The sequence below is a fragment of the Sus scrofa genome, chromosome 16 (genome assembly GCF_054392235.1).
Source record: "Sus scrofa isolate SSC_HxYL_T2T_F1_AM1 chromosome 16, Sscrofa_HxYL_maternal_Yorkshire_Landrace_v2.0, whole genome shotgun sequence".
In the NCBI taxonomy this organism is placed as follows: domain Eukaryota; kingdom Metazoa; phylum Chordata; class Mammalia; order Artiodactyla; family Suidae; genus Sus; species Sus scrofa.
In genome coordinates, this window is record NC_139398.1 from 12,271,475 (window position 1) to 12,287,707 (window position 16,233).

At 42.0% G+C, this 16,233-nt stretch overlaps 1 protein-coding gene across 4 annotated transcripts in view; it reads left to right on the forward strand.

Annotated features, from left to right (window-relative positions):
• The window catches only part of ANKRD33B (ankyrin repeat domain 33B), an 84,250-nt gene that overhangs the window by 22,429 nt on the left and 45,588 nt on the right, over positions 1-16,233 (forward strand). The window contains exon 1 of one of the 4 annotated variants that reach the window (XM_085001712.1): positions 13,220-13,954. The exons of the other annotated variants lie outside the window; for them this stretch is intronic. The gene's annotated coding sequence lies outside the window, so the exon portion shown is untranslated. Of the gene's footprint in view, positions 1-13,219; positions 13,955-16,233 lie in introns of those variants that run through there. 4 annotated transcript variants of the gene reach the window in all.

A 16,233-nucleotide genomic window follows, 5' to 3' on the forward strand; every position in this document is an offset into this window, starting at 1 on the left:
CGAAACCTCGTGGTTCCTAGTCGGATTCGCTAACCACTGCGCCACCACGGGAACTCCAACTTGGGGGTTTCTAAAGAGGAGAACATTCTGTGTGGGGCTGCCTGCTTCTTTTTGTAATTGACTAGCTGGTGATGTGTTTATTTCAAATGGGTGTCTTGGTAGCAGATGCCTCTGCAATCAGAAGTTTGAGGTCAGGCACTTACTTTACAATCAAAAAAGCTAATTGTCAGGTACCTGCTCCACGCATATATTTTATTTCAACCTTAATCTCCTTTCCTTCAGCTCTAGTCAGTATATTTGGGCCTCTCTCTTAGGGAAGGACTTTCCTAATCTTCCCCTACTTCTGCCCATACCACCTCTCATTTTGTCCTCTTTTTACCACTGACAAGATTTATAACATTTTCCCTTCTAACCTATAATTATACTTATGTATATTTGGATTTTATCTGTTGATTGGTTCTAACAGTTGGAAACATTTATGCTACCACTCTAACATTTATATTAACATTTATATTACTACTCTAACAATGAACTCTTGTTAACTGAAAAATTGAAAATGTTCAAACCACCTTTCCTTTTCTATGCAATAACCGATTTTAAAATATGGCATATATTTTTTTTCTTTCTTTCTTTTTTTGTAAAGCTTTAGCTTTTAACCCATTATGCGCTTTAAAAAAAAGCTTTTTTTTTTTTTTTTTAAATCTTTTATCACCACACTGTTCTGTTGAAATTTGAATGTAGCTTAGAACTTCATTGCTCTGGATAGCATTTTGTGTATTAAAACATCTTTGCAGGTGTGGAAATCTCTGTACCTTCCATTCACTTTTGATGTGAACCTGAAACTACTCTAATAAAAAATAAAGTCTAGGGAGTTCTCTGGTAGCCTAGCAGTTAAAGAATCTGGCATTGTCATTGCTGTGGCTCAAGTTTAGTCCCTGGCCTCCAGAACTTCCACATGCCATAGGCTCAGCTGAAAATAAAATCAAATCTATCGCAACAACAATGATGAAAGGATCTTGCAGGTGTGAGTTCGGAGCGTTTGCTCAATGTGTGTGCTGCTGATTTTGGAAGGACCCAAGGCATGTGTAACTCTGAGAGACCGGAAACCAGAATGAATGAGACGTGGCAGGAGAGCAATGTTAGCTGATCATTGGTCTGTGACATACAGGTGCGTTACACGCCATGGCTCATCTTCCTGTGCATCAGTCATCCTTGTGAATGTAAAATCCTCCTTAACAGAGATTAGAAACTCGGAGTGGTGAGTAGCTAAAAGCTCATTGGCTCTGCTCAGAACTTGTGTTCCACAGAACTATAAGCTGAGGTGAGGGCAGGGCTCTCCCTATTTTTTTTTTTAATTTTTTAATTAAAATATAGTTGATTTTCAGTGCTATGCTAATTTCTGCTGTATAGCAGTGACTTGGTTGTACATATATACATACATTCTTTATTTTATTTTGTTATTTTTTCTTTAGGGCCACACCCGCGGCATATTAGACCAGGCTAGGGGTCTAATTGGAGCTGTAGCCGCTGGCCTATACCAGAGCCACAACAACAGCAACATGGGATCCGAGCCACGTCTGCAACCTACACCACAGCTCACGGCAACACCAGATCCTTAACCCACTGAGGGAGGCCAGGGATCAAACCTACAACCTGGATCAAACCGGCAACCTCATGGTAATTAGTTGGATTCGTTAACCACTGAACCACGACGGGAACTCCCTATGCATTCTTTTTTAAATAGTATCTTCTATTATGGTCTATCCCAGGAGATTGGGTATAGTTCCCTGTGCTGTACAGTAGGGACTCATTGCTTATCCATTCTAAAGGTAATAATTTGTTTCCTAACCCCAAATTCCCCATCCCTCCCACTCTTTCCCCTCTCCCCCTTGGCAGCCACAAGTCTGTTCTCCATGTCTGTGAGAATGTTTTGATTTGTAGGTAGGATGATGAGCTTTGATGGTGTCCGTGGACCAGAGGGTTTCTTTCCTTTGCATTCAGCTACTTTGGAGGAACAGCATTCATAGGGCAGGGTTCTTTGCAGAGTATTCATTCTCTTCATTTCCCTAATCAGCCATATTTTTCTGCTTATTAAAAGTTGACCGAGTTCCCATCATCGCTCAGCAGAAATGAATCTGACTAGCATCCATGAGGAAATAGGTTTGATCCCTGGCCTCGCTCAGTGGGTTAAGGATCTGGCGTTGTTGTGAGCTGTGGTGTAGGTCGCAGATGCGGCTCAGATCTGGCATTGCTGTCGCTATGGCATAGGCCGGCAGCTACATCTTTGATTTGACCCCAAGCCTGGGAGCCTTCATATGCCATGGGGAAAAAACAGTTGAGGTTACTGGTGGCTGGAGGAATAAAAAAAAACTAAGCAAATTACCAGTCATTTTGAGTATTTTACCACACAGCATGGTTGGATCTGATTTTTACAAATGCACCAAACAATACCTGCCTCTACCACAAAGGTGTCTCTGACATGATGCCTTTTTGGGCTGGGCATGGGGGCAGGGCCAGCCCTGGGCTTTTCCTCCTGAGGGTAACCAGGGAGGTGCAGGAATGGGCTTTGCTGAGCAGGGACCAACATTGGAGGGTGGAGGGTAGAGGGGAACCAGCCCAGGAGGCAGGTAATAGGATGGAGGTTTCTGCTGCCATTGCAGGTGGATGGGGCTGGATCATGCGTGTCATCCTGAGAGGGTGAGGAGGGGGCATGTCTGGTGGAGGAGATGCTTGGAGGGTGCAGAGCGATTGCAGTGCAGAGTGTTGCTGTAGTGGTTTCCTGGGGCCGTCCACATAAATGACCACAAACCTAGTGGTTTAAGCAACGGGAATGTATTCTCTCACAGATCCAAAGGCTAGATATCCAGCATCAAGGTTTCTGTTCCTCCCAAAGACCCTAGGAGAGGACCCTTCCTCACCTCTTCCAGCCTTTGGCAGCCTCAGGCCTCCTTGGCTTGTGGCCACATCACTCCATTCTCTGACTCCATCTTCACATCTTCTCTCCCACCCCCCAACATGTGTCTATATCTCGCATTTCCAGGATGATCTCATATCAAGATTTTTAACCTAATTCTGTCTGCAAAGACTATTTCCAAATGAGGTCTCGTTCACAGCTATCAGGGATTAGGACTTGGATTTTTTTTAATGGCCAGGGATTGAACCTGAATCCTCATGGATGCAAGTCAGGTTCTTAACCCACTGAACCACAATGGGAACTCCAAGGACTTGGATTTTTTTTTTTTTTTTTTTTTTTTTTTTGCTTTTTAGGGCTGCACCCATGGCATATGGAAGTTCCCAGGCTAGGGGTTGAATCAGAGCTGTAGCTGCTGGCCTATGCCACAGCCACAGCCATAGCCTGATCCCAGCTGTGTCTGTGACCTACACCACAGCTCATGGCAATGCCAGATCCTTAACCCACTGACTGAGGCCAGGGATCAAACCTGAATCCTCATAGATACTAGTCTGGTTCATTTCCACTGAGCTACGATGGAGACTCCCTGGACATATCTTTTGAGGGGAACGCAATTCAACTCATGACAGATGCTTAGGGGGTAGGTGAGGGAGAGAAGTCATGGCTCAGATGCCTGGGGGGAGGCAGCCTGCTTCTCAGAAGAGGGGACTGGGGGGAAGGGGGTGCCAAAAGGGTGGGTAACAGCCTCTTCAGAGGAGAAAGGAGTCCTCAGAGGTTCAGCATTGCCTGTGCTGCCACCTTTCTCATCCTCATTCCCCAGCTGGGTGTTTTGTCCTGTCTTTTCTAGCTGCCACCATATGGATGACTGTGATTCTGAAATCTGCCCGTTGTTCATTGTTTACCAAATGGGCAGGTGTGAGGTTTGGAACCCAGGACGGAGCAGTGGATGAAGCGGGGGCTGGAGAGGAGGGTCATGAATTCTGTTACTCATGCAGAAGAATTCACCCTCACTGACTCCTGGGAGCATTTGAGGTGATCCTGTTTTGCAGGTACCTGGGAGAACATTGTTTTTGGCATAATTCAGGCAAACTGTGCCTGGACGGAGAGCAACAAACCAGCAAAATGACTTCATATGCACCAGGACCCTTTGAAATGAACTCTGTTTTCTACAGGAACCTCTGACTCCAGTTGAATGTATCTTGTGTATACCTGCGATTCTTCTCTTAATTGGCTTCAGATTTCTGGGCCTTCATTTGTTTACCAAGAGTACTGCATTTTCTTGCTGTGTTCCTTTCCTTGGCAGATCGCTTTGATATTTTCTTTTTTTTTTTTTGTCTTTTTGTTGTTGTTGTTGTTGCTATTTCTTGGGCCGCTCCTGCGGCATATGGAGGTTCCCAGGCTAGGGGTCCAATTGGAGCTGTAGCCACCGGCCTACGCCAGAGCCACAGCAACACGGGATCCGAGCCGCGTCTGCAACCTACACCACAGCTCATGGCAACGCCGGATCGTTAACCCACTGAGCAAGGGCAGGGACCGAACCCGCAACCTCGTGGTTCCTAGTTGGATTCGTTAACCACTGCGCCACGACGGCAACTCCTCTTTGATATTTTCTTAGGGCTGAAAGTCAGAGGCTTGTCCCTTCTCCTTTCACCACTCCCACATCCATGTGTCTCCTGCCCCCTCACTGCCGGATCTGCTCTCCTCTCAGCCTCCAGATGTCACCATCTTACTTAGTGGAGTTACTCCTACCTGGGCCACTGAGAGGAGGCTTGTAATTGGTTTTGCACTTCTGCCCTGCTCCTCCCTATGCCCTTCCCTGCACTACCAATGCCTTGTTGCTTTTTAAAAAAATTTTGGGTATCATTGACTTACAATGTTGTGTTAGTTTCAAGTGTACAGCAAAGTGAATCCATTATACATATACACATATCTGTTTCTTTTTCAGATTATTTTCCCACATAGGTTATTATAGAATATTGGGTAGAGTTTCCTGTGCTATACAGCAGGTCCTTGTTGGTTATCTATTTTTTATATAGTAGTGTGTATATGTTAATCCCAACTTACTAAGTTATCCCCCTCCCCCGGCCATTTCCCCTTTAGTAGCCATTAAGTTTGATTTTGAAATCTGTATGTTTCTTTCTGTTTCATAAATAAGTTCTTTTTTTTTTTTTTCTTTCTTTTTTTTTTTTCTTTTTAGGGCCGGGCCATATGGAAGTTCCCAGGCTAGGGGTCAAATCGGAGCTGCAGCTGCCAACTTACACCACAGCCACAGCAACACAGGGTCCAAGCTGCATCTGTGACCTACACCACAGCTTGCAGCAACGCTGGATCATTAACCACTGAGCGAGGCCAGGGATCGAGCCCACATCCTCATGGATACTAGTTGGGTTCATTACTATTGAGTCACAACAGGAACTCCGGTAAGTTCTTTTGTGTCATTTGAAAAATAAGATTCCACCTATAAGTGATATATATATTTGACTTTCTCTGTCTGACTTACTTCACCTACTATGATAATCTCTAGTTCCATTCACGATGCTGAAAATGGCATATTTTGTTCCTTTTAAACCATATTTTATAACAGTAGTTGTTTTGGGGGGTATACTTTACATACAGTAAAGTGCATAGATTCTAAATGGACAGCTGAATGATTTTTGACAAATTAATCCCCCAGCTCAAGAGAAAGAGCATTTGCATCACTGTAGCAAGTTTCCTCTTACTTCTTTCTACCCAGCTGTCCCCCCACCCCCACCACATCAAATTTCTATCACCGCGGGTTGGGTCAGCCAGCACTGGGATGGCAGTGGAGTCACACAATCTGGTACCTGGCTTCTTTCTTATGATATAATTTTTTAAAAGGAAACATTTTTAAAAATTAAAGTATAGTTGATTTATAACGTTGTGCCAATTTCTGCTGTACAGCAACGTGACCCAGTCATACATATATATACATTCTTTTTTTATATTATTTTCCATCATGTACTATCCTAGGAGACTGGACACAGTTCCCTGGGCTGTACAGGAGTACCTTGTTGTTTATCCGTTCTCAGTGTAATAGTTTGCATCTACCAACCGCAAACTCCCAGTCCATCCCACTCCCTCCTTCCTCCGCCTTGGCAACCACAAGTGTGCTCTCTAGCAACATAATGGTTTTGAGGTCTATTCATGTTGTGTGTGTACCGCCAGGTTGCTTTCTTTTTTTTTTTTTATTTTCATTTTTAACAGCTTTATGGAGGCAAAATTCATATGCCATATAATTTGTCCATTTCTGCTGTAGAACTTAGAACTAAATGCTTTTTGGTGTTATCTCAGTGTCGAAATTTTTAATGTGTAAAATATATAACACAAAACTCCCCATTTTAACCATTGTAACCAGCTTACAATTCAGTGGTATGAGTTAACATTCACCATCTTGTGCAACCGCCTCTGCTATCTCTTTCCAAAACTCTGTCATCACTCCAAATAGAAACTCTGTAATCGTGAAGCAATAACGCCCTCCTAGTTTTGGTTGCCTCTGACCTATTTTCTATCTCTATGAATTTGCTTGATCTAGATATTTCACATTAGTGGACTCATAGAATATTCATTTCTTTGTGTTTGGCCTCTTTCACTTAACATAATGTCTTTAAGGTCCGTGCATGTTGTTGCATGTATCAGTACTTTATTACTGAATTTAAAGGAATAATATTCCATTATATGGATTACCACATTTTGTTTCTCCATTCATCTGTTAGGGGACACTTGGGTTGTTCCTAACTTTGGGCTCTTGTGAGTAATGGTGCCATGTACATGGGTGTACAAATATCTGTTCAAGTCCCTTCTTTTCGTTCCTTTGGGTGTATACCTAGGGGTAGAATTGCCACATCATATGATAATTCTATGTTTAGCTTTCTGAGTAATGACCAAACTGTTTTTCCACAGTGGCTGCACTATTTTAATTCCTATCAGCAGTAGCCAAGGGTTCCAATTTCTCCCCAGTCTTCCCAGCCCTTGTTACTTTCTTTTTTTGATGACAGTCATCCTAGTTGGCTTCTAGGATATAACATGGTATCTCATTGTGGTTTGGGCTATTTGTATACCTTTGGCTAAACTGTGTTTTATGCTGTCACCATTTCATTGAGATGCAGTTTACACACGGAGAAATGCGTAATTCTTAAGGGTGGCTGGATAGATTTTGACAGACAAATGTAAATATAGAAATATCAGCCACATCAATATATATGATGTTTCCATCACCCTAGAAATTTCTGTCATATAATAATCCCCTATGGTGTTTCTCTTTTATCACCATAGATCAGTTTTGGACTTCATTAAATGAAAACAAATAGTTTCTGGTTTTTTTTGTGTATGGCTTATTTCGTTCTGTGTAGTGAGTTTGAGATCTATTGGTATCATTGCCTATTTTAGGAATTTGTTCTTTTTGTTTGCTGAGTAGCATTTCTAAGTTTGAGTGTAGCAGAGTTTGTTCATTCAGAAGTCTCTTGATGATGAATATTTGGGTTGTTTGCAATTTAAAGCCTCCCTAAAGTTCTTGTGCACATCTTTATGTGGATATAGGCTTTATTTTTCTTGGGACTATACCTTTGAGTGGAATTGCTGGATCATAAGGTAGGCAGGTGGTGCATTTCATTAGAAACTGCCCGTTTTCTAATACGGTTTTTCAGTTTTCCACTCCCACTTGCTGGGCGACCCACACCCTCAGCCAGCATAGGGTATTGTCAGTCTTTTTAATTTTAGTCATTCTGGTGGGTGTATGGTGGTATCTCAGTGTGGGTTTAATTTGCATTTTCCTGATGACTAATGATATCAAGAACCTTCACATTTGGAAAAAGGTTATAATTTAAATTTTTACATTAAAAAAAATCAATTTACAAGACGTTAATGAACACCTGGAGAACAGACATCCCTAAGCCCGGAATGTTCTGTTGAAGCCATCTGCCCTGACAGCTATGAGTCAGATAGACAGATGTCAGTTTCAGTTACATCTTAAATCACAAAGGAGTTGCCAAATCAGTTAAAAAAAGGCAAGTGGGGAGGACACGTATTTAACGAATATTTTGGAAATAGAAGAAAATGGAGGCTCTTCACTTCCACCCCACCCCTCCCACTTGAGAAGCAGGATTTTAGAAGGAAAATCCAGTCATGACACATCCTGCTTAAGACCTTGAGTGTTTGTTTCTCCTTTAGAAACAGTTCAGACCCCTTAGCTCATGTCCACCCTCCTGGTTTCATGACCTGTGCCCTCCTCCGTGGGTAGCTAGGTGAATCTTCGTGTAATTTCAGCAATTCCCTACAAGTTGGCAGCTCCTAGCCTTTGCACGTGCTTGTCCAACACACTGACTGTTGTCCCCGAACTCCCTGGGACTCTGAGATTCCTGCCCTTTCCCCAGCCTGGTCCTCTTTCCGGTCCTCTGGCCTCCAGAGCAGGGATTGTGTCCTGTTGTTGACTTTCCTGTCTCTGCAGACTCAATTTCCTAAAGGGTAGGGCCACCTGATTCCAAAGTTCATCTTTATCTTCTCAGTGCTCAGCCCAGGTACCCGGAGAGCATCAGTGCTGGCTTGGTGGCTGGTGACCAAATGCGCACGGTGGATGAAGAGGGCGTTCTGGAAGCAGGGTGACTCTCCTCTCTGGGGTCCTGCTTTCCGCTGTGTTTGTTCTGTTCCACACAATGCCTTACATCCATAAGGAAAATAAAGACCACAAGGTCCTGCCTTTTCACCATCTCTCTGTGACCCCCTCCATCCCAGCCCAGGACAGGAGGCTGCCTTTTGCCTTGGTGGGACCAAGGATGATTCAGGATGAGGGAGCAGGGAGCAGGTGGCAGACAAGACCAATCAGGGGGCATTTGAGGGGACACCATGGACCCTGGGCAGGCCTAGGTGAGAAGTGGATATGTTACGACAGGCCGCAGGCATGATAAGAAAGTGGATGGATTTCCCCATTCAAAGAAAAACCAATTGGAATGAAAATTTACAGGAGGAGTTCCCACTGTGGCACAGTGGGTTAAGAACCTTAGTGCAGTGACTTGGGTTCAGTCCTTGGCCCAGCATAGTGGGTTGAAGGATCCAGGATTGCCACAGCTGAGGCTTAGATTCAGCCTCTGGCCTAGGAACTTCCATATGTTGTGGTTGCAGCCATTTAAAAAAAAAAAATTAACAGGAAAAGCAAACTGAGCACTGTTTCTGGGATCCCAAAAAGAGGTGACCAAGAAGTCTGTACCCAAGGCTCCCATGTACAGTGATGGCAGCCATCACTGTCCATCCAAGAGCCCCAGCCAGCACCCCAGGTACCCCACACTTTATGTCCTGTCGACCAGGTGTTAGCTTGTATAAATGCAGGCTCTGATTCACTTGGTCTGGCCTGGGGCCTATGGGTCTGCATTCCTAACCAGCAGCAGGTGATACTGCTGCTGCTGCTGGTCCGGGAACCCTCACTTTGAGAAGCCAGGGTCAACTCTGAACACAGTAGGTAGATTGTTTGGGGGAGGAATTATCCAAGTTGTTCATTTTCCATCAGTGGGATTGAATTGTATGAAGTTATGCCACGCTCTGTGTGACCTGAACCAGTATTTGTGCTTTATAGACATAATATTTGTGAAAAAATGTCCTTGAAAAATGTTGTAGAGTTTTATTTTATTATTTTATTTTATTTATTTTTTAAATTTAATTTTGTTTTTTGACTTTTTTTTTAGGGATGCACCTGCAGCTATGGAAGTTCCCAGGCTAGGGGTCGAATTGGAGCTGCAGCCGCAGCAATACCAGATATGAGCCATGTCTGTGACCTACACCACAGCTTGAGGCAATGCTGGATCCTTAACCCACTGAGCAAGGCCAGGGATTGAATCCTCATCTTCATGGATACTAGTCAGGTTCTTAACCCATTGGGCCACAACAGGAACACCTGTAGAATTTTATTATCACGAGTAGAACAGACTATACTGTCTGAGAACCTACGGCAGGCAGCAGGGCAGGTTCTCTGGTGTGAGAAGCACTTGGCCAAGTAAGCTAAACGTCAACAAGGATTTTGATTCTTTGAGGTCGATGTAATAGACAACTTGGATTCCTTTCTTGAAACTTTATGGAATGCTTTTGTAAGAAACTCACAAAGCTGATCATAATCTACGGATCCTGAAAGGTCCAAGTTGTTTTTTTATTGATTGATTGCTTGCTTGGTAGTAAATTTATTTAAACTTCCTCCAGTTCTTTCCAGAAAGGGATAAGCAGAAGCTTTATCTTGTTTGCACTGTTTCTTCCTGGCCTGTGAGCTTGTCATCTCCTGTGAGGAGGAGGCTGGGATGCTTGATCAGAATTTCTCTTCCTTAGAGACTGAAAATTTTCTCACTTCTATTAGAAGTGAGTTCATGGTTGGAAAAAAAAAATGGGACTTTTTTTCCTATAGAAAAGTATAGAGAAAAAGAAGTCACCTATATGTCATCATCCAGAATGAATCACTACTGAAATCTTGGTGCATTTATTAGTAGTTTTTTTTTTTTTTTTTAGGAGCTGTTGATACAGAATTTCACAGACTAGTTTATTAAAGTATATATATTTTCACTTTATTTAATTAATTTATTTATTTACAGCCACATCTACAGCATATGGAAATTCCCAGGCTGTGTTAAATTGCAGTCTGTAACCTGCACCACAGCTTGTGGCAATACCTGATTCTTAACCCACTAAGTCAGGCCAGGGATTGAACCTGCATTCTCACAGAGACAATGGCAGGTTCTTAACCAGCTGAACCGCAATGGGAACTTCAATTTTCACTTTTTTTTTATTATTATTTTTTAAAATTTATAATGATTTTTATTTTTTCCAATATAGCTGGATTTTCTATCACTTTATATTATAATTTAAGCCTTTCCTCCTAACTAATTTTTTTTTTTTTTGTATTTTTGTCTTTTCTGAGGCCACACCCAAAGCATATGGAGGTTCCCAGGCTAGGGGTCTAATTGGAGCTATAGCCACCAGCCTACGCCAGAGCCACAGCAACGCCAGATCCGAGCCAAGTCTGTGACCCACCCCATAGCTCACGGCAATGCTGGATCTGTAACCCACTGAGCAAGGCCAGGGATTGAACCTAGAATCTCATGGTTCCTAGTTGGATTCGTTAACCACTGAGCCACGACGGGAACTCCCCTAAATATCTTGACATTACTCATTTTTACCAATGTTTCATAAAATATAAAATTATATAATAAAAAATGTTCTTGGAGTTCCCTGGTGGCTTAGTGGATTAAAGATTCAACATTGTCACTGCTGTGGCCTGGGTTTGATCTCTGGTCCAGGAACTTCCATTCCACATGCTGTGTGTAGGGCCGAAAAATGTAACTTTTTTTTAAATTTCAAAAGGAGAACATTTATGAAAAAAAGGAAAAAATAGCACTCTTCTTATGTCTTCTGAGAATATAATGAGACCAGACTTAAGTCCAAAAGGGAAATTTGGGGGAGTTCCTTTTGTGGCGCAGCGGAAATGAATCCGACTAGAAGCCATGAGGTTTCGGGTTCGATCCCTGGCCTTGTTCAGTGGGTTAAAGGATCCAGCATTGCCATGAGTTGTGGTGTAGGTCACAGACATGGCTTGGGTGTGGCGTTGCTGTGGCTCTGGCGTAGACCAGCAGCTGTAGCTCCAATTAGACCCCTAGCCTGGGAACCTCCATATGCTGTGGGTGGGGCCCTAAAAATACAAAAACAAAACAAAACAACCCCCCCCAAAAAAAGGGAAATTTTCTTAGCTGGTTGGTAGCATTAATTATATTTCTCTGTAACTAGCATAATATCTAGTAAATCTTAATGGTTGGTTATTAATAAAATACTAGTACATTTTACTCAATTATGTATTTCCTTGTATAAGCATCTATTCAACCTGAACCCAAGGAATTAGTTCTCAGGATCAGTATACTAAGACAATAACATAAATTGTCTTAGTATGTGTCGACTTCAGAAGACAGTAATTGGATTTTGGATAGTCTGTGCTTAGGACCTGTTGGTGTTTGTATTACTTATCTAATACTGCATGACATCCCCCCAAATATAGTGGTTAGAAGAACAATTAGCCTTATTTTCATTCAGTTTCTGAGGCTCAGGTATTCATGAGCAGCCTGGCTGGGCACTTCTGACCCAAGGTCTCCCATGAGGTTGCTCTCAGATGTTGGCTGGGGCTGTATCATCGGAAGACTTGACTGGGGCTGGAGGACCATGTCTGTCGGTGATGTGGGGTTGGTTCCATGCTCCTTGCTGGAGCAGCTTCCCCATGCGAGCTCTTTTTCATTAGGGAGGTTGGTTTCTGTTCCTTTTGGTTTTCTATACTTTGCTCTTCTGACTGTTTTCTTGCCTTAAAATTCTCTGTTGAGTTTGTATATCCTTTGTGACTATTCCAAAGCCTAACTTCAAAAAGATTGAGTGAATAAATGATGAGAGGAAGATGTTATTATTGACAGTCTCTGCCTTCAGGTCAACTGTTAATTAACAGGCGTGGTTTTCCAGCACTGAATCCTTGTAAGAGGACTGTCTGAAAGTCACAGTCATTGTTGGGAAAATTAGGCAAGCTTCTGTGAGATATATCTTTTGGATTAGGAGTATAAACAAATTGGAATGAGACATATTTGGAGATATCTATATAAAACTGGTTTTGAAGAAAGTAGTTTCCTAAAATCACTAAGAATATAAAATTATAAATCCAAACACAGGGTTATAAAATTATAAATCCAAGCACTGAGGATAAAATTCACATGCTATGCAAAGTTTAGTCTTTAGGGAAATTTTTTTGAATTATGACAATCTTGAATTTATCCACTTCTAATCTAAAGATGAGTCCTGTTGATGAAAGTGTTCTCCTGATAATTTTATATGTTTTACCTTTGGTAATGTTTATTTTATTCTTTATTCAAAACAATTTACTAGGCATCTCTTTATTGAAAGCAGGAAAGCATGAATAAAAATTAAATATCACCTGTAACCCCCCCTGCCAGTATCACTTTATTTGTATAATGAAAAAGTGTGTGTGCCTCAAAGGGACATTGAAGTAGGTCCAAAAAGCATAATAAAATTTTAAAGGCTCCTCTCTCACAGTTTGTGAATTGAAAGTAGCCAATTACATTTCTTATATTTTCCTTCAGAAAAAGAAAAGGTCTTTTATGAACATTGCCACTGCAGGAACTATGTACCCACTGTAGAAGTTCACACAAAAAGAAGTCATGTCATATAGAGTTGTCCCTCGATATCAGAAGGGGATTGGCAAAGCATTCTCTGACATCAGCCTTATGAATATTTTCTCAGGTCAGTCTCCCAAAGCAACAGAAATAAAAGCAAAAATAAACCAGTGGGACCTAATCAAACTGACAAGCTTTTACACAGCAAAGGAAACTAAAAAGAAGACAAAAAGACAACTTATAGAATGGGAGAAAATAGTTTCAAATGATGCAATGGACAAGGGCTTAATCTCTAGAATATACAAGCAATTTATACAACTCAACAGCAAAAAAGCCAACAACCCAACTGAAAAATGGGCAAAAGACCTGAACAGACTGTTCTCCAAGGAAGATATACAGATGGCCAACAAGCACATGAAAAAATGCTCAACATCACTGATTATTAGAGAAATGCAAATCAAAACTACCTCACACCAGTCAGAATGGCCATCATTAATAAGTCCACAAATAAGAAGTGCTGGAGGGGGTTTGGAGAAAAGGGAACCCTCCTGCACTGTTGGTGGGAATGTAAGCTGGTACAACCACTATGGAGAATTATATGGAGGTACCTTAGAAATCTATACATAGAATTTCCATATGATCCAGCAATCCCACTCTTGGGCATATATCTGGACAGAACTTTCTCTAAAAAGGACACAAACACCTGCATGTCATTGCAGTTCTATTCACAATAGCCAAGACATGGAAACAACCCAAATGTTCATCGGCAGATGATTGGATTTGGAAGAAGTGGTATATATACACAATGGAATACTACTCAGCCATAAAAAAGAACGACATAATGCCATTTATAGCAACATGGATGGAACTAGAGACTCTGATCCTCAGTGAAGTAAGTCAGAAAGAGAAAGACAAATACCATGTGATATCTCTCATATCTGGTATCTGATATACAGTACAAATGAACCTTTCCACAGAAAAGAAAAATGTGGACTTGGAGAATAGACTTGTGGTTCCCTGGGGGGAGGGGGGGAGAGAGGGAGGGATTATGACTTTGGGATTAACAGATGCAAACTATTGCTTTTGGAATGGATTAACAATGAGATCCTGCTGTGTAGCACTGAGAACTATGTCTAAATACTTACAATGGAGCATGACAATGGGAGAAAAAGTTATGTATACATGTATGTGTAACTGGGTCCCCATGCTGTACAGTGGGGAAAAAACGTGTGTTGTGCGTTGGCGGAAAAAAACAATTAAAAAAAAAAAGATTTCTGATACATGAACAGAAGATATCTTGCCATTAAGTTTAAATAATTATCTTAGGCTCAATTCTTAGTGTAAGTTAGTCAAAAGGAATCTTAAAAATGCCAGATTCATAGAAACAGAGTATAATGGTGGTTTCTAGGGATTGGGGATGGAGAAAATAGTACAAACTTTCAGTTATAAAATGTATAAGTTCTGGGCCTCTAATAAACAGCATGGTGACTATAGTTAATAATACTATAATACTTGAAACTTGTTAAAATAATAGATCATAAAGTTTCTCAACGCACCAAAAATAAATCTGTAATTATGTGAAAAAAAAAAAAAAAGAAGAAGAAGGGGATTGCTTTCAGGACACACACTCCCCTCCCTCCCCCTTCTCCAAATCCCCAGATGCCTAATTCAATGTAAATGCTATGTAAATAGCTGCCAGGACACAGCCATTCAAGTTTTGCTTTTGGAACTTTCTAGAATATTTTCCCCCAAATAGTTTCTATCCCCAGTTGGTTGAATCTCAGGATGTGGAACCCTTGGACATGAAGGAGCCCCTTGTACCCTGTTCTGACCAGGAGTTATTATTATTTGTTTATTGTATGCTGTCCTGTGAAGGTCTTTCCACATCAGCGCATGCCTTTAGCCTCATTCCTATTGCTGGTGACGCGGTGCCCCACAGTGTGTGTGTTTACTTATAGCCAGTCATCTCCATGTATATTTGGATTGTTTTCAGGCTTTCCAAGGTACAGACCCCTTGACGTACTTTCGATGTCCCTTAAATGAATCCTCGCAATGGAACTCTTGGGACTGCCTTTTGTTTTCTGGGCTTTTGGCTGTTGCTTTCATGTCTCTATTTCAATAGAGCCTCAGATCTGGCAGTACCAGCCTAAAGCGATACTTACCACACTAAAGGCAACAGACATCTTCTTTGAGGTTTTCTTGGGACCTTGAATCATTTCCTTCCCTGAAGGTGGCAGTAAGATTCAAAAGCCTGGGGCTCACGTCACCCTGTGTCAGCACCTTGGTTCAGAGTAAATTGAGTACTTCCTGGAGGCAGGAAGTTCCGACACCTCTTGGGCATTTCATTCATTCAGTAAATGCTTATTGAGCATCTTGCAGGTGTCAGGAGCTGGGGAAAAGTTAAAAAGATGTGGTTCTTCTCCACTTTGAGCTTAGCTTCCAGTGAGGTGTGAAGTGTACAAGGCAGCCCAAGGAGAGCTTCAGAAAACAGGTAGGAAAGGACTTGAACCAGCCTGGGAGCTGAGAGATGGGTAGCGGCACTGGGGAGAGTAAAACCACCAGGACTTGTTGGAGTCCAGCAGCCTGGGTGGTACCATGCTCAGGCACCAGTTGGTACCCATGGAACAGTGCTTCCCAGGCTGCTGGACTGGCCTTGGGCAAGATGTTTTTTGGCATATGTGGTGTGACATTGTTACCAAATTTTTGTTTTTCCAGCTAAGAAAGAAATTTAAAAGATAATCACTAATTCCTATCCCTGTTATTCTAGAAATAAAAGTACATTTTATGCCCAATCAAGTAGCAAAGACATAATCTGAAAGGACAATGCTTCCCAAGGAAAACATAAATAGTAACTTTTGACACAGTTATAAATACACACTACTATACATATTACATAATAAGTTATGTTTAGATAGGGTATGCATGCTGTGATAACATACAGCCCCAGATTTCTGGTCTTTAAAATACCAAAGGACTGCTTCTTGTTCATTCATGCTCTTGTGGGCTGGCTGGAGGTGATGGTGGGCCTGGGCTTTGTGCCCACACAGACCCAAGCTCAGAGGGAGACATTCCAGCTCCTAGCTTCAAGGAGAGTCATGGCAGGAAAGAAAAGGTGCGGGGGGGGGGGGCGGTGTGGAAATGTGGCAAATCCTGCACTGTTTCTTAAAATTT